Source organism: Microcaecilia unicolor, chromosome 4, assembly GCF_901765095.1.
Source record: "Microcaecilia unicolor chromosome 4, aMicUni1.1, whole genome shotgun sequence".
Lineage (NCBI taxonomy): Eukaryota > Metazoa > Chordata > Amphibia > Gymnophiona > Siphonopidae > Microcaecilia > Microcaecilia unicolor.
This window is the reverse complement of record NC_044034.1, coordinates 354,501,782-354,526,359: the sequence shown is the minus strand read 5'-3', so window position 1 is coordinate 354,526,359 and position 24,578 is coordinate 354,501,782.

Below are 24,578 nucleotides of genomic sequence, written 5' to 3'. Positions count from 1 at the left end.
AAGGCCCATCGAGCCCAGCATCCTGTTTCCAACAGTGGACAATCCAGGTCACAAGTACCTGGCAGAAACCCAAACAATAGTAACATTCCATGTAGAACCCCAAAGAGTAGCAAGATTCTAGAATTCTAAAGAATAACAAGATTCCATGCAGAATTTCAAAGTGTATAGCAACATTCCAACCCTAAAGAGTAGCAAGATTCCATTCAGAATCCCAAGTACATAAGTGTTGCTATACTGGGAAAGACCAAAGGTCCATCAAGCCCAGCATCCTGTTTCCAACAGTGGCCAATCCAGGTCACAAATACCTGGCAAGATCCCAAAAAAGTACAAAACATTCTATACTGCTTATCCCAGAAACAGTGGATTTTCCCCAAGCCCATTTAATAATGGTCTATGGACTTTTTCTTTAGGAAGCCGTCCAAACCTTTTTTAAAACTCCGCTAAGCTGACTGCCTTTACCACATTCTCTGGCAACGAATTCCAGAGTTTAATTACACATTGAATGAAGAAACATTTTCTCCGGTTCATTTTAAATTTACTACTTTGTAGCTTCATCGCATGCCCCCTAGTCCTAGTATTTTTGGAAAGCGTAAACAGACGCTTCACATCTACCCGTTCCACTCCACCCCTTCAACAGGCCTACATGACAGCTCTATGGCTTGCGTACATGAGCAAGCCTAAATGCAACATTTCTGTGCATAACTTTCAGTATTCCGTAAGTAGCCTGTGTAAATGTCAGCACTGCACATCAGGGGTGTAGCCAGACCTCGATGGGAGGGGTGACCAGAGCTCAAGGTGGGAGCACATTTTGGCCAGCCTCCCCGCTGCCACCATCCGCTGCTACTCCCGCCACCCCCCCACGACTGCTACCACCTCCCCGCTGCTGCCCTCCTGCCGTGGCTTCTGCTCCCCTGCTACCACTCCCTCCCCGCCATTGCGAAGGTACCTTGTCTGGCAGGGGTCCCCAACCCCCACCAGCTAAAGCGTTTGTCCCGTACTGGTTTCACATTGCCTGGCGCCTTGTTTTTAGTCGCTGTGCACGCTTGTTTTAATGAAACCTTTTTCGGTAGTAGCGCAAGGTGAGTTACATTCAGGTACTCTGGATATTTCTCTGGCCCAGGAGGGCTCACAATCTAAGTTTGTACCTGAGGCAGTGGAGGGTTAGGTGACTTGCCCAAGATCACAAGGAGCAGCAGTGGGATTTGAACCGGCCACCTCTGGATTGCAAGACCCCGGTTCTCTAACCACTAGACAACTCCTCCGCTATGTTACCTTTGTGCTGTTTCAAGCTCCGGTGGTGGCGTGCCCTGAGATTAATTGCAGGCTGTATGTGGCACATGACATGATACCCTTAAGAAGTATCAATTCCCAACTTTCTCTCACGGCACCCCTGTGAGTTTGCCACGGTGTTCTAGGGTGCCACGGCGCAGAGTTTGGAAAACACTGGCGTAAACTAAAGAAACTCTGAACACAGAGGGCTCGATATTCAGCTGGCAGTGTTCAGCATTTTGCTGACTGCCACCGATGTTAAACCCAGAAATTCAATGAGGGGCCATGTCTGGGCACCGGCATTGAATCTCCAGCTTTCTGGAGCTGGCTAATGCATAGCTCAGCGTTTCCCAAACTGTGCGTCATGGCGAACTCACAGAGGTGCTGCGGGGGGAGTTGATACTTCTTAAGGGCATCATGTCACGTGCCACGTGCAGTCTGCAGTTAGTCTCGGGGCACGCCACTACCGGAGATTGAAGGGGAGGGGACACCTAATCCTAATCCTTCACCCCTGTCCTTCTCTACCTACCTATCACTTCTGTTATTCTGTTATATTTAACTTTTATTTTCTTATTACTATGTAAGCCGCATTGAACCTGCTTTGAGTGGGAAAGTGTGGGGTACAAATGTAATAATAATAATAACTTGGATAAAAGGCGGCTGAGGGGAGATATGATAGAGGTCTATAAAATAACGAGTGGAGTGGAACGGGTAGATGTGAAGCGTCTGTTCACGCTTTCCAAAAATACTAGGACTAGGGGGCATGCGATGAAGCTACAAAGTAGTAAATTTAAAACGAATCGGAGAAAATGTTTCTTCACTCAACGTGTAATTAAACTCTGGAATTCGTTGCCAGAGAATGTGGTAAAGGCGGTTAGCTTAGCGGAGTTTAAAAAAAGGTTTGGACGGCTTCCTAAAGGAAAAGTCCATAGACCGTTATTAAATGGACTTGGGGAAAATCCACTATTTCTGGGATAAGCAGTATAAAATATTTTGTACATTTTTGGGATCTTGCCGGGTATTTGTGACCTGGATTGGCCACTGTTGGAAACAGGATGCTGGGCTCGATGGACCTTTGGTCTGTCCCAGTATGGCAACACTTGTGTACTTGGGATTCTGAATGGAATCTTGCTACTCTTTGGGGTTCTACATGGAATGCTGCTACACTTTGAAATTCTGCATGGAATCTTGTTGTTCTTTAGAATTCTAGAATGTTGCTACTCTTTGGGGTTCTACATAGAATGTTGCTACTATTTAGGTTTCTGTCAGGTACTTGTGACCTGGATTGGCCACTGTTGGAAACAGGATGCTGGGCTCAATGGACCTTTGGTCTTTCCCAGTATGGCAATACTTATGTACTTATGTAACTACCGCCAGTGGCCGCGTTGGGCAATAGGCATTAACAAGTAGGTTGAAAATGCCCAATTCTAGAGAAGTTAGGGCCCTTTTTACCAAGCTGTGGCAAAAGGATGCCTGGTGTTGGCACATGTTTTTGATGAGCGCCGAGGCCACCTTTTACCGCAGCCAGGTGTAAAAGGTAGGTCTTTCTTTTTCTGCAGGAAATGGCCATGTGGCAAGTAAATCACTTGCCGCACAGCCATTTCGGGAGGGAGCCCAGCGGTTTTTCCTTTTTAGCGAACGGTACGCCCGCGTTGGGCTTACCGCCGCTTGTCCCTGAAACCGTGTGAGCTTGTCAGATAAGTAATCACAAATATTTGAATATCCAGCCAAAACTTTTCGTAGTCAAGATATGTTTTTAGTCTATGTATTATTCTAAATGTATAAACATTTTTTGGAGTAACAGTCTCATCTTTGAGTTCAGTAACAGTCATGAATCTAATTGAATAGCTAGGTTTTTCAATTTAGAAACAAATTGCGATTCATAATCTTACTTTAATACACCCAAATGATTTAGAAAGTACCATCATCTCGATTTTCTTGGCATTTTAACTCTGTCTTTAACTAAACATCTTTGCTGGAAAGAGATTCCCTTCAGTCCAGAGAGCATATATTTCTATTTCTAACTTTTGTATTGCTGTTTTCTCTTCAAATATATGTAACTAGCCATTGAGCCCGTGTAAACGGGCTAGTTTTGGAATGGAGGGGTTCCGAGCCCCCCCCCCCCACAGTCGCTGCTGCTCCGCCCCCCCCCCCCGGCCCGAGCACTGTCTGTTATTGAACTTACATCGCACCACGCAGACGCAGCAGGCACATCAGCAAAGCTGCCATCGGGACGGCCTTCCTTCTCTGCCTGTGTCCCGCCCTCGTGTGACGTAACGCGGCGAGGGCGGGACACAGGCAGAGAAGGAAGCCCGTCCCGATGGCAGCTTTGCTGATGTGCCTGCTGCGTCTGCGTGGTGCGATGTAAGTTCAATAAGAAAGACAGTGCTCGGGCCGGGTGGAGGGGCGGCGGTGGCGGCGACTCCGGGTGGGGGGAGCGGTAGCAGTGACCTCGGGGGGATGGCGGAGCGGTTGCGAGTACGTCTGCGGCATGCGCAGTAGAGACTTCCCGCTCTGTCCCGCCCCCTCATCACGTATTGATGCAGGGGCGGGGCAGAGAGGGAAGTCTCTACTGCGCATTTGCGAGTGAGTACGACACTCGCCTTTTATATGTTTGATACTTTGTATTTGTTATCCACCGACTTGGCAAACACCTCTGACAGTACTATGTAAGCCACATTGAGCCTGCAAATAGGTGGGAAAATATGGGGTACAAATGCAACAAATAAATAAAAAATCTTTGAAATGTGTTGTAATATCTGTCCTTTTGTGTGTATATATTTATTTATTTATTTAGATTTTGCTCACATCTTTTTCAGTAGTAGCTCAAGGTGAGTTACACTCAAGTACTCTGGATATATATATATATATACACTAGCCGTTATGCCCGTTAAAACGGGCGAGATTTCCAGCTACCCTCCCCCCCCCCCCCCGAGGTTGCTGCTACCGTCCCCCCCCCCCCCCCCCCCCCCCCCCCCCCCGGAGTCGCCGGCCCGGGCCCTCTCTTTGCGATTCAACTTACAGCGCCGAAACCACAGCAGGCAGATCAGCTGAGCTGCCGTCGGCCTTCCTTCTCTGCCTGTGTCCCACCCTCGTGTGACGTAAGGTTGGCGAGGGCGGGACAGAGGCAGGGAAGGAAGGCCGACGGCAGCTCAGCTGATCTGCCTGCTGCGTTTTCGGCGCTGTAAGTTGAATTGCGAAGAGAGGGTCCGGGCCGGGTGGAGGGGGGGCGGTGGTGGTGACTCCGGTTGGAGGGGGGAGCGGTAGCGACCTCGGCGGTTCCCTCCCTCCCTCCCCTTCACGCAGTTTCCCTCTCTGTCCCGCCCCTGTCATCACGTATTGACGCGGGGGCGGGACAGAGAGGGAAAGTCTCTACTGCACATTTGCGGGTGAGTACGGTCACTCGCAATTTATATGTTTGATATACTGTATACATACATACACACACACACACATACATATATATAGATAGCGATTTAGATAGATATAGATATAAAATATTAATGCATTTATTTCCTTTTGGTCTTTGTATCAAGAAGCCTTCCTCCTCCCTGGACCTACACCCATACCTACCCCTTTGATTGTTCTCTGCTCTAGATTTTCAGAGGCCAAAGATCCCTAAGCCACTAGAGCAGCCCCTGTTCTCAATGGCCACCTTTCCTCAATGTCTATCTGTCAACCACACTTAATCTCTATAGAGCAGGTGCACTCTTCTGTGTATCTGTATAGTGCCGCATAGTGCAGCAGATACCTTGATTTAGTAATGGCATTAGTACACTGATGCTGTGCAGAGTTGGAGTGGGTTATAATAATGGATGATTATAGTAATTGCAAGCCTTAAAAAAACCAGTGAATTATCTGGGCTTGTAAGAAAGGGCCCTGTCTGGTGTGTGAAACCCTTATGCTGCAACATTTTATGCTTGTTAAGTTTTTTTGAACCAAGATTTCATCTTAACCTTTTAAGATGAGTTTCTTCAGGACCAGTACAGGTATTGTTGCAGAGACAGATATTTTGTATCGCTGGCATCTTTTAATGTACTGTGTAATTATTTGTTAGGGAGGCAAACTGTTCCAGAGATGGTACAACATGTTACAGTGTAATAAACCTCAGTAGGACAGCCCATTTCACAGAAGGAAGTTTCCCCTGGGAGGAGCTGTACTTGGCTGATGAGCACAACTCTCAAAAAGATTCTGGTGTGTGTACTCTGTCCTATCAGAGTGACCCAGGGTAATTGACTTATCTCCCTGTGCTCTGGCTTCCCTAGCTGTAATGGATTAATATTAATAATAACCTCTTCCCCTGCTCCCATCAAAAGCTTTCGTGCGGTCCAGGTGCTACCGAGCCCTCAGTGATGGATGTGTCTGATGTGAATTGCAGAAAATTGGGCTTTTTTTTTTTCTTTTTAGATCCTTTATTAAAGTTGACCTCAAGGCACACTCTTTTTGCACGAGATTTTCCTTACACAGTTTTTTTTAAAGATGGACTTTATTTATTTATTGCATTTGTATCCCACATTTTCCCACCTATTTGCAGGCTCAATGTGGCTTAGATAGTACTGTCAGAGGCGTTTGCCCAGTCGGTGGATAACAAATACAAAGTTGTTTAGTGATCATATGAGGTATAAGTGGAGGGTCGGAATGGATGAAGATTGCATGTTGTCCTGTTCGATCATAGTCATGCTGTGTTGGTAGGTGAAGAGGGTTACGTGGGGTCGTTGGGGTTGGCCTTTTTGAAGAGGTAGGTTTTTGGTGATTTCCTGAAGTTCAAGTGGTCGTGAATTGTTTTCACAGCTTTTGGGAGCCCATTCCATAGTTGTGCGCTTATGTAGGAGAAGCTGGCTGCGTAAGTTGTTTTGTATTTCAGTCCTTTGCAATTTGGGTAGTGTAGGTTTAAGGTAGGATCTTGACGATCTGACTTTGTTTCTTATTGGTAAGACTATGAGATCTGTCATGTATCCTGGGACTACGCCGTATATGATTTTGTTTTTCCAGTGCAGATTCTGCAAGATGTTAAAACTTTGGGCCAAAATGGGGTCTGTTTCAAGATTTTTTTTTTTTTTGCCAAGTCCATAAATCTGGCTGTTGAATGTGCATTCGTTAATATACATTTGGGGGTCCTTTTACTAAGGTGCGCCGAAACATGGCCTGCGCTAGTGTCGGCACGTGTTTTGGACGCGCGCAGGTCCATTTTTCAGCGTGCCTGCTAAAAAGGCCTTTTTTTGTGGGGGGGGGGGGGGGGACCAAAAATAGACGTGCGGCAAAATAAAAATTGGCGTGCGTCCGTTTCGGGCCTGACAACTTACCGCCACCCATTCACTTAGTGGTAAGGTCTTACACGTTAACCGGGCGGTAATCGTCAGCATGCATACACTGCTGATTACCGCCCGATTAGTGCAATGCGGTAGAAAATAAAAAATATTTTCCGCGCACATATCAGATGGGTGTAAAAAAATGGAATTACCGCCTGGGCCCTGGGCGGTAGTTCCAAATTGACGTGTGCTGGACGCACGTGGAAGGGCATAATCGAACGGGGGCGCCCATCTATAAGGGCGGCCATCTCTAAGGCCGGCCCCGTAAAGCGGCACACCCGACCGTATTATCGAAACAAGATGGCCGGCCATCTTTCGTTTCGATAATACAGTCAGGGGCCAGATCTCAACATTTGGGCCACACTTAGAGATCACTGGCGTTAGAGATGGCCGCCATTGGTTTTCGCCGATAATGGAAACTAATGGTGGCCATCTCAAACCCGGCCAAATCCAAGCCATTTGGTTGTGGGAAGAGCCAGCATTTGTAGTGCACTGGTCCCCCTCACATGCCAGGACACCAACCGGGCACCCTAGTGGGCACTGCAGTGGACTTCACAAATTGCTCCCAGGTGCATAGCTCCCCTACCTTGTATGCTGAGCCCCCCAAAAACCCCCAAACCCACTACCCACAACTGTACAACACTACCATAGCCCTTAAAGGGTAACGGGGGCACCTACATGTGGGTACAGTGGGTTTTGGAGGGCTCCCATTTACCACAACAAGTGTAACAGGTAGGGGGGGATGGGCCTGGATCTGCCTGCCTGAAGTGCACTGCAGGACCCATTAAAAACTGCTCCAGGGACCTGCATAGTGGTGTGATGGAGCTGGGTATGACATTTGAGGCTGGCATAGAGGCTGGCACAAAAATGTTTATATATATTTTTTTGGGTGGGAGGGGGTTGGTGACCACTGGGGCAGTAAGGGGGGGGTCGTCCCCGATTCCCTCTGGTGCTCATCTGGTCAGTTGGGGCACTTTTTTGAGGCTTGGTCCTAAAAATAAATGGACCAAGTAAAGCCGGCCAAGTGCTCCTCAGAGCCGGCCTTCTTTTTTCCATTATCGGCCGAAGCCGGCCATCTCTTAACCACGCCCCCGTCCCTGCCTTCGGTACCCTGCCGACATGCCCCCTTGAACTTTGGCCGGCCCTGCGATGGAAAGCAGTTGAAGCCGGCCAAAATCGGCTTTCGATTATACCGATTTGGCCGGGTTTAGGAGATCGCCAGCCATCTCCCGATTTGTGTCGGAGGATGGCCGGCCTTCTCTTTCGAAAATAAGCTGGATAGGCACCTCCGTGCCTTAGTAAAAGGGTCCCTTGATTCATTAGCATACTTGAACATACTTAGGGGCCCTTTTACTAAGGGGTGTTTAAGCCCTTAACATGCAGCAAAGGCTCACGCGGTGACCGGTCGGCGCACGCCAAGTGCCGATGACCACTGGAACTGGCACGCGTAGGAGGAAATAAATAATCCATCCACGCATCACGGGTGCGCCAAATCTGAAATTACCACCAGGAGGGCGCTCTGGCCTAGTCTCATTTGGGCGTGCGCTGCACGTGCGTAGAGCCTACCGCAGCTTAGTAAAAGGGCCTCTCAGTTCCCTCCTGAGTTCTCATGGGGTTGAGTGACAGTAGGGGTCATTATTTATTTATTTGTAACATATGTATCCCGCATTTCCCCACATATTAGCAGGCTCAATGTGGCTTACAAAATACCGTAATGGTGAACGCCAAGTACAGTAGGTATTAACCAAATACAATTAGAAAAAGGGTCAGGTAAGGTAGGGGTAAATGGGTACAATAAGGGACAAGGAAATAAGAAATAAAATGTCCATTGCCACGTATTTATAGATGCATTGTAGAGTTGAGGCATTTAAGTAGAATCAGTAGTGTAGGCCTTGCAAAACAGGTCTTTAAAGTTCGCTTGAAGTTTTGCTGGTCGTTCATCGTTTTCACACTCTTTGGTAATGCATTCCACATTTGCGTACTTAAGTAAGAAAAATTGGATGCATAGGTTGATTTGTATCTGAGTCCAATGCAGCTTGGATAGTGAAGGTTCAGATAAGTACGTGATGAACTGATTCTGGCTGGAAGATCTATTAAATCAATCATATATCCTGTTACCTCTAATGAGTGGCCTAGTGTGTGCAAATTATTTTTGTCATGTGAGCAACAAGTTTTAAAAACCAATCACTTTTGAGCACCAGTACTAGCGATGCGTTTCTGTATATAGCAGCCATGTCAAATCTGTGAGCGACGCTCCTAAAATGTATGAGCAATTGCTCATGTGCCCTGCTTAAAGCTAACTTTGGTAGGGGTAGAGCTTAGAGTTATTGTTTGCCTAAAGCACATGGTTGTCTTCACCCCCCCCCCCCCCCCCCCGCCAGGACCTGTGAGGAGAGGGGGTGTCCTGGAAAGGCCAAATAACCCTAGGTTGAGTGAAAGGGGGAGTTATTGTCAGCCTAAGGCAGTCACTGGAAGTGTGCAGTACTCTGGGTGGGCGAAGGGGAACCCAGTCCAGGAACAGGAGCAGGGAAGAAACTGTTCAAGGCCGGAGAGGTCAGCTTAGGGAAGTGCGGCTCTGAAAGAGAGGACAGACAGGGAGGTCTGATCCTGGAGGAACCAGAGCTGTAAGCACAGCCTTGGATTATTCTTCTCAAAGGGATGGGTACTGCTACTACTACTACATAGTAACATAGTAGATGACAGCAGAAAAAGACCTGGACGGTCCATCCAGTCTGCCCAAGAAGATAAATTCATATGTGCTACTTTTTTATTTGTACTGTCCTCTTCAGGGCACAGACCATATAAGTCTGGCCAGCCCTATCCCCGCCTCCCACCACCAGCTCTGGCACAGACTGCATAAGTCTGCCCAGCACTATCCTTGCCTCCCAACTACCAGTCCCGCCTCCCACCACCAGCTCTGGTACAGACCGTATAAGTCTGCCCAGCACTATCCCCGCCGCCCAACCACCAGCCCCGGCACAGACCGTATAAGTCTGCCCAGCACTAGTCCCGCCTCCCAACCACCAGCCCCGGCACAGACCGTGTAAGTCTGCCCAGCACTAGCCCCGCCTCCCAACCACCAGCTCTGCCACCCAATCTCAGCTAAGCTTCTGAGGATCCATTCCCTTGGAACAGGATTCCTTTATGTTTATCCCACGCATGTTTGAATTCCGTTACCGTTTTCATCTCCACCACCTCCCGCGGGAGGGCATTCCAAGCATCCACCACCCTCTCCGTGAAAAAATACTACTACTTATCACTTCTGTAGCGCTACAAGGCATACACAGTGCTGTACACCAAACATGAAAAGATAGTCCCTGCTCAAAGAGCTCACAATCTAAATAGGTCAGACAAACAGACAGAACAACTAAGAGGTAAGGGAATTAAAGAGGTGGGGATAAGAGGGTACAGGGCAAGTGAGTAGTGGTTAGGAGTCAAAAGCAGCGTTAAAGAGGTGGGCTTTTAGCCTGGATTTGAAAACGGCCAAGAACGGGGCTAGACGTACAAGGTCGGGAAGTCTATTCCAAGCATGAGGTGCAGCAAGATAAAAGGAACGGAGTCTGGAATTAGCAGTAGAGGAGAAGGGGACAGACAGGAGAGATTTATCCACAGAACGGAGTACCCGAGGGAGGGCGTAGGGAGAGACAAGAGTGGAGAGGTACTGGGAGGAATTGTAAATATGTATATACTTTAAGGTTGTTCAGAAAAACCATTTATTCAGGGAAGGAGACTGTAATGAGTAGCCTTGAATGGACAGAAAACCTCGTAAACCAAAGACTAACTGTACATAAGGATTTATGAAGTTGATTCAACTGCCTGTTTCAGAAGTTCAGTAAAGTTCTGTTTTGCTTAACTGCAATCCTCGGTGTGGAGAATGTCCTTTGAAGTGAAAGTGACGTGCTTGCTCTCGTACTGTCAATGGAGGATGCTCGATGTGAACCCTGGCTTAATACCCTATGGCCTACCGGAGTACGTCCGGCCCCAGGCCTGCGCCCAGACTCGTTAAGAAAGATCCTACTGGGTGTGACTATGAGATTTGTTTTGTGGCCCAGGTCAAGGGATACCCGACCCCCCAAGCGCACCAGGACGCTGTGCAGGTGGTGGTGAGACCCAGGTTACATATTAATAATGATAAAACCTTGGCTAAAACTTACAAGCATAATCTAGCTCTAGATTTTAAAAATTGAATTTTAAAAAATATCCTCAAGAAGCAATTCCTCCATTAGAAAAAATTTACTTTATACCAAATACGATTAAAAAAACAGACGAGGTAACAAATGTTCAACCTGCAAATGAAACGGATGTGGAAAATCTAACAGCGATTTTGGAACAGTCAATAGAAACTGCCACTGAAAGGGCGACGTTGTTGGTGACCTTTCTTTTTCAACAAGACTTGAATGCTGTAATGAGACTTTACTTTAAAACAACAAATCACAATTTTGGTGGAGAAAAAATATGGTTGTATCCAGATGTGACAAAAGTGACTCAGCAAAAGCGAAAACAGTTTCTTTCAATGAGATTAAAAACAATAGAATTGGGAGGTTCCTTTCTGTTAGCATACCCATGCAAATGTATTGCGAGGTTTAATAATACTAAATATGTTTTTTACGTTCCTGATCAGCTTAAGTTGCTCCTAGATTCAACACAACAATAGAGATAACAAAATAGTAGACTGAGAAATGCAGTGTCACCACTTTCTTATAGAAACTGTTAATACAAAGGTAGCTTCACCTATTTTTGAGGTCTAAGAAAGCCATTTAAAGTGTAATGTTAAAAGATTATGTAAGAAATGTTTTATTTTGTGGCTGTTTTTCACTTAACAGTAATATTTCTGTTTAAGTTTAAAGTAAACTAATAAAAATTATGAAATAAAATAACAACATTGAGCTGCAGAATGCACATACTGGAATTTTGCTAGGTTTTCTAGGTTCCAAATTGGTCTTTTGTGCATTCTCTAGCAATTTATAGTGGCCAAGTTTGTTGTCTGCATTGTTGTCCTCTTTCACACAAACCAGCCCAGGAAATATGCCAAAAATACAGAAAAATAAAAATAAATCAAATGTTAAAAAAAAAAAAAATGGACGTGACTATTGCACCGCATTCCGTATGTTCGGAAAGGAAAAACGAAACTCCTACTGCTGGATCTCGGTGAATCTGAAATGTCTCCCTGTTTCTTCAAGGCTTGTTAAACACAGTTATTAACTGACGCCTGAGCTGAGATGGAACTTACAACCCATCAGTTCACCATGGCTACGGCTCTCTATCAATGTGTACAGCTGAAATGAACAAAATAGAAAATACCATTGTGTAAGCAAGTTGGATGGATTGAGTGAGGCAGTTGGATGTAGAGGTTTTGGGTTACCCAGAGCCAGATTTAAGTTTTCAGTTCCTTTTAAGTTCCCGGGGGACCCCTGCCAATGTCTTTCTCTTCAAGGGGTACCAACACCAATAGAAGGAAAAGTCCAACATGGGCCCTTGAGCTCACGCATGCTGATTAACCCTGCGGTATCACCATCTCCTCCTCCCATACAGGCTGTTCCTATGGAAACCCATAGATTGCTGACCCTGGTACATAAGCACATAAGCACTGCCAAACTGGGAAAAGACCAAAGGTCCATCAAGCCCAGCACTCTTGTTTCCGACAGCGGCCAATCCAGGCCCCAAGAACCTGGCAAAAAACCCCAAAATTTAATAACGATCAATGGACTTTTCCTTCAGAAATCTGTCCAGACCCCCTTTAAACTCAGCAAGGCCAGCTGCCGTCACTACCTTCTCCGGCAATGAGTTCCAGAGTCTAACTACGCGCTGAGTAAAGAAAAACTTTCTCCGATTTGTTTTAAACCTACCACATTCTAATTTCTTCTTGTGTCCCCTGGTTCTATTATTGTTAGAAAGCGTAAACAAACGCTTCACATCTGTCTGCTCTATCCCGCTCATTATTTTGTAAACCTCTATCATATCACCTCTCAGCCGCCTTCTCTCCAGGCTAAAGAGTCCTAGCCATCTTAACCTCTCCTCATAGGGTAGTTGTCCCATCCCTTTTATCATTTTTGTCGCCCTTCTCTGTACCTTCTCCAATTCCTTGATATCTTTTTTGAGATGAGGCGACCAGAACTGAACACAATACTCCAGGTGCGGTCGCACCATGGAGCGATATAACGGCATTATAACATCCTCATGCTTGTTTTCCATCCCTTTTCTAATAATACTCAACATTCTGTTCGCCTTCTTAGCCGCCGCAGCACATTGAGCTGAAGATTTCAACGTCCTATCCATGATGACTCCCAGATCCCTTTCTCGGTCTGTAACTCCTAACGCGGAACCTTGCATAACATAGCTGTAATTCGGGTTCCTCCTTCCCACATGCATCACTTTGCACTTGTCAACGTTGAACTTCATCTGCCATTTGGACGCCCAATCCCCCAGTCTTACGAGGTCTTCTTGTAATTTTTCACACTCATCCCGCGACAAGACGACCCTGGATAATTTTGTGTCATCTGCGAATTTAATTACCTCACTAGTTACTCCCATCTCGAGGTCATTTATAAATATGTTAAAAAGCAGCGGTCCCAGCACAGACCCCTGAGGGACCCCACTAACCACCCTTCTCCATCGAGAATAATGGCCATTTAACCCTACTCTCTGCTTCCTATCCTTTAACCAGCTCTTAATCCATAATAATACACTGCCTCCGATCCCATGACTCTCCAGTTTCCTTTGGAGTCTTTCATGTGGCACTTTGTCAAAAGCCTTCTAAAAATCTAGATAAACAGAGCCTGGAAGTGTTCACCGGCTCACGGCACCATGATGATTCTTCTTTTCTGTTGCTATCACTGATCTGAAACTCACTGGCTATAGCAGGCACGGCACTTCAGAATTTGGCAGTGTAGAGAGTGATAGGTTTATCATTCAACTAAGCCAATCAATAGCAGATTTAAATGTGGTGTGCAAAGCCTCAAGACCACCAGGCAAATACGTGAATGGATGTGTATTGATGATGTGTTCCATTGTTTGGTTGACCACATGGATCTGCTCTGAAGCCCCGGTGCCATTTGTCAAATGCACTCTGACCAAAGCTGAATCAAAATCAGTTTACCCATGACAACAATCAATGGACGGCTTCCTAAATGAAAAGTCCATAGAGCATTATTAAAATGGGGAAAATACACTGCGTATTACTGGGATAAGCAACATAAAATGTTTTGTACTTTTTTGGGACCTTGCCAGGTACTTGTAACCTGGATTGGCCACTGTTGGAAACAGGATGCTGGGCTTGATGGACCCTTGGTCTGTCCCAGAATGGCAACACTTATGTACTTGGGATTCTGAATGGAATCTTGCTACTCTTTGGGGTTCTACATGGAATGCTGCTACACTTTGAAATTCTGCATGGAATCTTGTTATTCTTTAGAATTCTAGAATGTTGCTACTCTTTGGGGTTCTACATAGAATGTTGCTACTATTTAGGTTTCTGCTAGGTACTTGTGACCTGGATTGGCCACTGCTGGAAACAGGATGCTGGGCTTGAGGGACCTTTGGTCTGTCCCAGTATGGCAATACTTATGTACTTATGAAGGTGAAAGCCAGGTTTTCAACTCACCAGATTTTATTCATGTCCAGAGTTGTGTGTGCGGAAATATGACCCCTAGCAGTAGTCACACCATTTAGAGGATGGTGCCTGGAGTGGGTAAGAGCGATTGAACATCATGCCTGCCGGATCCCCCCCTACCCCCTGGACCACCAATGACCACTTAAGGTAGCCACTTTGGGGAGGTGGGTGGGCCTTGTGGGGGGGACCTTACGCTGCAGCCAGAGAACATGGCCATTTTCAAACCAGAAAAACATCCAACCTTTTCCTTAAAACATAACCATTTGCTAGACGTTTTTATTTTCTGTGCATCAATCTTTTAGGACCATTAAAAAAAAAGTCCAAGGGGAAAATGTACAAAAGCAAGGGGTAAACGGAAAGAGATCAGATCACATAATGCTTATTTTGAAAGATTTTCATTGGCTGCCCTTCTCTGCCAGCATTGATTTTAAAAATGTTATGTTTGGTTTTTAAAGCTCTTTTTTTTTAATTGACCTGAATATCTTTCTGAAGTGCTTGTTAAGCAAGATAAGCAATGCTTTTTCTTTAATTCTTAGCACAGCTTGCTACAACTCCCTTCACTTCATATTGTATAGCTGTCAACCACAAGGAAAAGAGCTTTCAGCTTTAAGAACATAAGAGTAGCCATACTGGGTCAGACCAATGGTCAATCTAGCCCAGTATCCTGTTTTCCAAACAGTAGCTAAGCCAGGTCACAAGTACCTGGCAGAAACCTAATTAGCACCCACCAATCCTGGGGCAAGCAGTTGCTTCCCCATGTTTGTCTCAATAGCAGACCATGGACTTTTCCTCCAGGAATTTGTCCAAACCTTTTTTAAACCCAGATAAGCTAACCGCTGTTACTATATCCTCTGGCAAAGAGTTCCAGAGCTTAACTATTTGTTGAGTGAAAAAATATTTCTTCCAATTTATTTTAAAAGTATTTCCATGTAACTTCCTCGAGTGCCCCCCAGTCTTTGCACTTTTGGAATGAATAAAAAAAAATCTATTTACTTCTACTCGTTCTGAAGCACTTGGGATTTTGTAGACCTCAATCATGTCTCCCCTCATCCTTCTCGTTTCCAAGTTGAAGATCCCTAACCTCTTTAGCCTTTCCTTATACAAGAGGAGTTCCATCCCCTGCATCATTTTGGTTGCTCTTCTTTGAACCTTTTCTAATTCCACTATATCTTTTTCTAAGATATGTCGACCAGAACTGAATGCAAGCTCAGAACTGAGTGGAGGAGTGGCCTAGTGGTTAGGGTAGTGGACTTTGGTCCTGAGGAACTGAGTTTGATTCCCACTTCAGGCACAGGCAGCTCCTTGTGACTCTGAGCAAGTCACTTAACCCTCCATTGCCCCATGTAAGCCGCATTGAGCCTGCCATGAGTGGGAAAGTGCGGGGTACAAATGTAACAAAAATAAAATAGATACTATTGGAGATTCTACATGGAATGTTGCTATTCCACTAGCAACATTCCATGTAGAAGGCTGCGCAGGCTTCTGTTTCTGTGAGTCTGATGTTGTGCACGTATGTATGTGCAGGACGTCAGACTCACAGAAGCAGAAGCCTGCGCGGCCACATTGGTGATCTGCAAGGGCCAACTTCTACATGGAATACATTCCATGTAGAATCTCAAATAGGAGCAACAGTGGAGGAGTGGCATAGTGGTTAGGGTGGCAGACTTTGGTCCTGAGGAACTGAGTTCGATTCCCACTTCAGGCCAGGGGCGTAGCCAGCCTTCCGTGGGAGAGGGGTCCAGAGCCCGGGGGGAGGGGGCACATTTTAGCCCTCCCCCCGGCGCCGCCCCCCCACCGCCGACATTGCCGCCCCCCCCCTCCCGCCGCGAACCCGCTGCCGCCTACCTTTACTTTTGCTGGCGGGGGATCCCACTCCCCGCCAGCCGACGTCTTCTTCTTAGTCGCTTCCCACTCTTCAATTTGTTTGCTGACGTCCTGCACGTTGTACGTGCAGGACGTCAGACTCAGAGAACAAGAACTGTTCTCTGAGTCTGACGTCCTGCACGTACAATTACGTGCAGGACGTCAGCAAACAAATTGAAGAGCAGGAAGTACTGAGAAGACGTCGGCTGGCGGGGAGTGGGATCCCCCGCCAGCAAAAGTAAAGGTAGGCAGCGGCGGGGGCGGGTTCGCCGGGAGGGGGGTCCTGGGGTGAATCTGCGGGGGCCCCCGGCCCCCTCAGGCCCCACGTAGCTACGCCACTGCTTCAGGCACAGGCAGCTCCTTGTGACTCTGGGCAAGTCACTTAACCCTCCATTGCCCCATGTAAGCCGCATTGAGCCTGCCATGAGTGGGAAAGCGCGGGGTACAAATGTAACAAAATAAATAAATAAACACTCACCATCCATTTCCTAATAATTCCTAGCTGCTCACCCACTGCATGCCTTTAAAAAATAATCTGATTTCCTTTCTTGTCACCTGTATAACCTTTTAAAGAATTTATTCTAAGCTGAAATTTAAAGTCACTTATTTCACAGTTTAGATTTACAGCAAAAAAGGCAACAGTACTGGTTATGATGGAGGAAGCATTATGGATTTGAATCACAAAATTATTTACTTAAAAAAACCATGGCTGATTGCAGATATACCAGGAGTGCAGCTATTTAAAAATGATTTCTGTAATTCAATTTATGGGGCCTGGAGCTTTTGAAATTGAGCAGAAGTAATTTTAAGTGGTCTGAAATTGCATTCTCTGGAGCCACAGGATCTGAAAACCTTGATGACTATGTGCAAGTAGACCAGCTTGTAGCGATTTCATATTACGGTGCTGTGCTGCTTAATTTTTTCAATGAAGTTAAGGGAGTTCTTAGGAAGGTGTGAAGGTAGCAGAAGGGAAGTAAGCTACGAAGTCTGGCACTGAAGGAGGAAATATCAGGCTAGTATCTGTTTTAGAACTCACACTTTCTGGTAGTGCTCTGTTTGCATTTGGTTGACTTTTTTAAACAATACTTTCCTTGTACTGTAATGGAGAATTCTTTGTTTCTAATGTGTTGTACAGATCTTTTTCCTATGTTAAGGATCTCTAATTTTCCTTGAGGCACCAGTGGATTTATGTTCAGAAATCTATAGGGTAAATTCAACATAGGTCACATCTCTTATTTTCTTTGAGGTGCCTGTATCAGTGGATTTATGTTGAGAAATCTATAGGGGTAAATTCAACTTAAGCCACATCTCTTTGAGGTGCCCGTAACAGTGGATTTATGTTCAGAATCTATAGGGTAAATTCAACATAGGCCACATCTCTAATGTTCTTTGAGGTGCCAATGGCAGTGGATTTATGTTCCGAAATCTATAGGGTAAATTCAACAGGCCACATTTTTAATGTTGTTTGAGGCGCCTATAGCAGTGGATTTATGTTGAGAAATCTATAGGGGTAAATTCAACTTAAGCCACATCTCTTTGAGGTGCCCGTAACAGTGGATTTATGTTCAGAATCTATAGGGGTAAATTAAACATAGGCCACATCTCTAATGATCTTTGAGGTGCCTATGGCAGTGGATTTATGTTCCAAAATCTATAGGGTAAATTCAACAGGCCACATTTTTAATGTTGTTTGAGGCGCCTATAGCAGTGGATTTATGTTGAGAAATCTATAGGGGTAAATTCAACTTAAGCCACATCTCTTTGAGGTGCCCGTAACAGTGGATTTATGTTCAGAATCTATAGGGGTAAATTAAACATAGGCCACATCTTTAATGTTCTTTGAGGCGCAGGCTGTTAAGTCTTACGTCCTGCACATATGTGCAGGATGTCAGACTCACAGAAACAGAAGCCTGCGCGGCCGGGTTGCTGATCTGCAAGGGCAGGCTTCTTCATTACTACTACTACTACTACTTATCACTTCTATAGTGCTACAAGGCATACGCAGCGCTGTACACCATACACGAAAAGACAGTCCCTGCTCAAAGAGCTCACAATCTAAATAGGACAGGCAATCAGACAGAACAACTAAGAGGTAAGAGAATTAAAGAGGTGGGGATAAAAGGGTACAGGGCAAGTGAGTAGTGGTTAGGAGTCAAAAGCAGCGTTAAAGAGGTGGGCTTTTAGCCTGGATTTGAAAACGGCCAAGGACGGGGCTAGACGTACAAGGTCGGGAAGACTATTCCAAGCGTGAGGTGCAGCGAGATAAAAGGAACGGAGTCTGGAATTAGCAGTAGAGGAGAAGGGGACAGACAAGAGAGATTTATCCACAGAACGGAGTACCCGGGGGGGGGGGGGGCGTAGGGAGAGACAAGAGTGGAGAGGTACTTTGGAGCGGTAGAGTGAATGCATTTTTAGGTCAGTAAGAAAAGTTTGAATTTAATTCGGAAACGGAAGATGTGGAAAAACAGTGGTCCAAGCTAAAGGCTGCTCTAAATATGGCGACTGAACTTTATACAAGGAACGTAAACAAAAACAAGAGAAGCAGGAAGCCTATATGGTTCTCCAAACAATTAGAGCAAAAGAGGTGTTGTTCAAGAAATACAAAAGAACGCAATGAGAGGATCACGGAAAAGATTATCAGATTAAACTCAAAGAAGCAAAGAGGGAAATGCGGCTAGCGAAAGCGCGAGCAGAAGAAAAAATGGCTAAAGATGTAAAGACTAAATGGGCCAGGGTACTTAAAGAATAAATTAGCCCTTTACACACCTTTGAGACCTCTAAGGTCCTCTCGAGGATCATCACTATGTGTACCCTCGTCAAAAGAAATTGTACAATATGATACCTGCCAGTGAGCCTTCTCAGGAGTAGCCCCCATGCTCTGGAATTTACTCCCAGAATGTTGGTAGTGTGGGAGTAGCCTAGTGGTTAGTGCAGTGGAACATGGAAGGTTGTTTCTATTTCAGATTCTAGAATGTTGCTATTACTTGAGATTCTACATGGAATGCTGCTATTCCACTAGCAACATTCCATATTTAGATTGTGAGCTCTTTGAGCAGGGACTGTCTTTTCTTGTATGGTGTACAGCGCTGCGTATGCCTTGTAGCACTATTGAAGTGATAAGTAGTAGTAGTAAATTTCATACAGTTAGGTTCAGATTTAATGGTTAAGGGTGAAATATTCCAGAGATTAGCAGTTTAGTAAGATAAAACAGAAATAAATATATTATCCCCCAAATTCTATAAATGGCACTAAAAATTGCACTCAAAATTTACACCTGCACCCAATTATGCAAGTGCATTATAATTGATAAGGCGAGAGTACGCGCGGTCTGCAAGTAGCGTGACTCCTAATGACATTCTTTTCCACCCAAAACAAAACATGAACACAGAAAGGAAACATTTCTTGGTGCCCATCCCTACTTGTGATATGATTATGTAAATCGTATCATTACCTATACCAAGGACATGGTGTCAGACTAAGGGGCCAATATTCAGGCTGCAGGAGGGAGCCCAGCTAACCCCTGCGGTCAGTGGTCAGCTTGGATATTCAGTGCCGGGCTGTTTCTGGTGAATGGCATTGAGTATCCAGTTTATGTGTAGCTGGTTTATAGTTAACTGGTAAGTCGATTCTCAAATATAGCTGGTTAACTTTAGATTGGCTAAAGATATACCAGCTATTTAAGCGACCAGATGTGGCCGCTTACAATAGCCGGATAGGGATTGAATATTTGGGGAAAGCCGGCTATATCGCATGATAGAGCAGGTTATTTCCTAGGCGCCAAACGGGAATATTCAATGGGAGATAACTGGGTATACCTCACTGAGGGGCCCTTTTACCAAGCTGCGAGAAAAAGGGCCCTGCGCTGGCGGTGGGGGGCCATTTTTCCCATGCACCAGGGCCCTTTTTACTGCAGTAGGTAAATAGCCCCCAGCACATATGGCCATGCGGTAGGAGAACTCGAACCGCATGGCCGTGCGACAGGGAGCCCTTACTGCCACCTGTTGGGGTGGTAAAAGGACTCCTGCGCTACCCCGGCGGTAACCAGGCAGCACATGGCAATTCCCAATTACCGCAAGGTTACCACTGTGCAAGCCATATCCAGGGGTTTTCTTTTCCCCCGGAAATGGTGCGTGCTCAGGGCGGGACTACCACTGGCCCGAAAGAGCAAGTGGTAAACCCACATTGGGCTTACTGCTGCTCTGTAAAAGCGCCCCTGAATATCACCGGCTAGCCGGTTAGGTGCCGTTTACCGGCCAGGTGCCATTCCTAGCCGGTTAAATGGTAAGAGTCTGTCGAGCCAAGTGTTCTGTCTTCATCAGGGTTATGTATATACAAAACCAAAAAATGGTAGAATATAAGGCAAACAGTGCCAAATAATCTCAAACTCGGTTGTTACGGGGAAGTCTCATATAGTCACTGGGGCAACTTTCTTAGCGCCAATCAGGTGTACCCCTATTCGGTGACAACTTTAATCATAGACAACCCCCAACCTTCCGTGATCTATGATGTGCAAAAAAAAAGTTTTGTCTTTTTCTTTTTATCTTTTTTATATAGATTTTTAGGTTTTTTTATACTTGCTGTAGTCCTCTTTGTTGCCGTTCCTTACTGCACTTCAACAGCACGTGTCACATTGCACACACATATTCAAGTTGTGTGACCAATGTATAGTATCATTCCTTACTGACGGAGATGACTTAACATAACTTATCTGTATGCGATCCCAGGTATGGCTGCAATCCCGACAGGTGCCTGTTTCGCATTTATAGCTTTGTCAAGGGAAAATCTTACAGTAAACAGTCTCTCTCTCTCTCCTTCTGCATAAGGCTCCTACCCAGGAATAATAATTTGACAGTTCATCAGGGTTAGCCAGTTTTTCCTCTGTTATGCCCCTCACCAGCACCAACTTTACTGATCTATAATTTGTCAGATCACCCCCTGGAGTCCTTGAACATTGCAAAATAACACACGTCAAAATGTGTGAAATTGTAACTGCAGAGCTGTTACCATGAGAAGCTTAACTGCACCTCAGGGAAGAACAGTTAAGGCATTTTCCACGTTGACAGTGTTATGGCATGCGTTTTAACACTCACTATCATCAAAGTGATCTGTATGCTATTTAATATGGACTGTTATCCTAGCTCCATACATCAGCCGCCTTGTAATTACAGTAAATAAAATACGACGACAGATGTTTAATCAAATTGAAGAACCAGTGTTTGCACATAGACAGCTGTTGGCAAGAATGAGATACGAATAGCCCTAAAATTTATATTGCTGACAAAGAACTCTGGGAAAGACGGCTGCAAAACCGAGAAGTATTTATGAGGAATGTTGTGTCGAGGGAGTTCTGGATACGGTCATTCTTGACATGCTTATTAGCTAGTAATCTAAACAGTTATCAATATTAGCATGGCTGCTGTTCAAACATCCTGAATCTCCTCGATATTAGAGAATGACATGGGGATAAAATTTGTCCCCGTCCCATTCCCGTAGGTTCTGTCTCTGTCCCCACCCCGTCCCCGCAGCCCCTTTCTCCATCCCTGTCCCTTCCCCACCCCGTCCCCTCAGGTTCTGTCCCTGTCCCCACCCCGTCTCCTTGGGCTCTTTTCTCGTCTGCAGAAGCCTCGAACAATTATGATTTTATATATAAATCTTTTTATTAAAGTATAAATATGAACAACATGCTATACAACTGTTGTGTATAAATTACAAATACATAGTAAACATAGTAGATGACGGCAGAAAAAGACCTGCACGGTTCATCCAGTCTGCCCAAGAAGATAAATTCATATGTGCTACTTTTTTATTTGTACTGTCCTCTTCAGTGCACAGACCGTATAAGTCTGGCCAGCCCTATCCCCGCCTCCCAACCACCAGCTCTGGCACAGACCGTATAAGTCTGCCCAGCACTATCCCCGCCTCCCAACCACCAACCCCGCCTCCCAACCACCAGCTCTGGTACAGACCGTATAAGTCTGCCCAGCACTATCCCTGCCTCCCACCACCGGTTCTGGCACAGACCATATAAGTCTGCCCAGCACTATCTCCACCTCCCAACCACCAGTCCCACTTCCCACCACCAGCTCTGGCACAGACCGTATAAGTCTGCCCAGCACTATCCCTGACTCCCACCACCGGCTCTGGCACAAACCGTATAAGTCTGCCCAGCACTATCCCCGCCGCCCAACCACCAGCCCCGGCACAGACCGTATAAGTCTGGCCAGCCCTATCCCCGCCTCCCAACCACCAGCTCTGGCACAGACCGTATAAGTCTGCCCAGCACTAGCCTCGCCTCCCAACCACCAGCTCTGCCACCTATTCTAGGCTAAATAGAAAACAATAATAACAATGAGCAACTATAATAAACCCTCGCACCACCACCACCCTCTACCCTTCCAACCCCAACAACAACTGACTTCTACTACCCCAAGGAATCCTAATCCACCCTGTTAAAATGTCCAGGGGTACAAAATACAACCCGTTCTCTATGCCCTAGAGGGGAGAAATATGCCCTATGAAGCACTGTTTTGCTTTTTTAATCTGCGGATGAATAAGAAGTCATCAACAATCTCAGGATTCAATCTAACTCTCCTGTCTTCCACAGTCCTTCCAGCAATAGAAGCTGTCTTCTTAGAAGATGTGCTGGTACCAGGATGTACAGGATCCCCCATGCAAATTTTGCTACCTGTGGCCAGCGTGTTTGCTTGTTTTTCCAAAAAATAAAAATATTGTCATCTGCATCAATCAAACATAAATAACCGTCCAGTCAGTGGCAATCCTAGCCGGCAGGACACCCGGGCGGATCGCCGATGTGCCCCCCCCCCCCCCCCGGCGAAATGACACCTCCCCCGGGTGCATGCCGCTGGGGGGGAGGTGCCGCGGCGCGCGCCTGTCAGCTGAGTTCGCTGACTTCGCTGCAGCTCCCTCTGCCCCAGCCGGAACAGGAAGTAACCTGTTCCGGGGCAGAGGGAGCTGCAGCGAAGTTAGCGAAGTCAGCGAACTCAGCTGACAGACGCGCGCCGCGGCACCCCCCCAGCGGCGTGCACCCGGGGCGGACCGCCCCCACTGCCCCCCCTTGGTACGCCACTGCGTCCAGTTCATTAACAGGCTTCAAAGTAGAAAGTGACATGGGGACAAAGTTTGTCCCCGTCCTCACAGGCTGTGTCCTCGTCCCCGTGCGATCTGTCCCCGCCCCATCCCCACTGCCTCTGTTCCCGTCCCCATCCCTTCAGTTACCACAGGTCTCCGTCTCATTCTCTACTCAATACTTCTGGATGGTACCCTGCTATCACTAACCTGCTGATCAACCCAGTCAAAATGAAGACCGGATAGTCTGCCAGACAGACCCAGCTACATCAGCTCCTGTATTTCTTTTTGGACTTCTGGTTATTACAGCCACAAGTGCCTTACCAAATCAACCTATCTGCTAGTTAACTGTATCACAGCAAAAACTACATTGGGGACGATATTCAGACAGTGAGAGTTAGACCGGTTAACTCCCGTGGTCGGCGTTAAATCCAGATATTCGATGCCAGGCCGTTTTCGGTGACTGGCATTGAATATCCGGTTTATTTTTGGCCGGTTTAAAGGCAACCGGCTAAGCTGATATTTAGTGCTAGCTGGTTATCTTTAAACTGGCCAAAGATAGCCCACATTTTCACACGTCCAAATATGGCCACTAAACTGACTTTAAAAATTGGCAGATAGACTGTTATATCAGGTGATATAACCGGCTATCTGCTAGCCGCTAACCACCAATATTCAGCGGGAGATAGCCAGTTATCCTCCGCTGAATATCACCGGATAGCTGGCTATGTATCATTTAATCGACCAGATGCCGTTCCTGGCTGGTTAAATGGTTTTGAGTTTCTGGAACTCGCTGCCGGAGGATGTGGTAACGGCAATTAGCATATCCAGCTTTAAAAAAAGATTGTGACAAGTTCCTGGAGGAAAAGTCCATAGTCTGTTATTGAGATGGACATGGGGAAACCACTACTTGCCCCTTTCTTTCCGAGCACTCTACCAAAACCCTCATCCACACACTTGTCACCTCTCGTTTAGACTACTGCAATCTGCTTCTTGCTGGCCTCCCACTTAGTCACCTCTCCCCTCTCCAGTCGGTTCAAAACTCTGCTGCCCGTCTCATCTTCCGCCAGGGTCGCTTTACTCATACTACCCCTCTCCTCAAGACCCTTCACTGGCTCCCTATCTGTTTTCGCATCCTGTTCAAACTTCTTCTACTAACCTATAAATGTATTCACTCTGCTGCTCCCCAGTATCTCCCCACACTCATCCTTCCCTACACCCCTTCCCGTGCACTCCGCTCCATGGATAAATCCTTCTTATCTGTTCCCTTCTCCACTACTGCCAACTCCAGACTTCGCGCCTTCTGTCTCGCTGCACCCTACGCCTGGAATAAACTTCCTGAGCCCCTACGTCTTGCCCCATCCTTGGCCACCTTTAATCTAGACTGAAAGCCCACCTCTTTAACATTGCTTTTGACTTGTAACCACTCGCCTCCACCTACC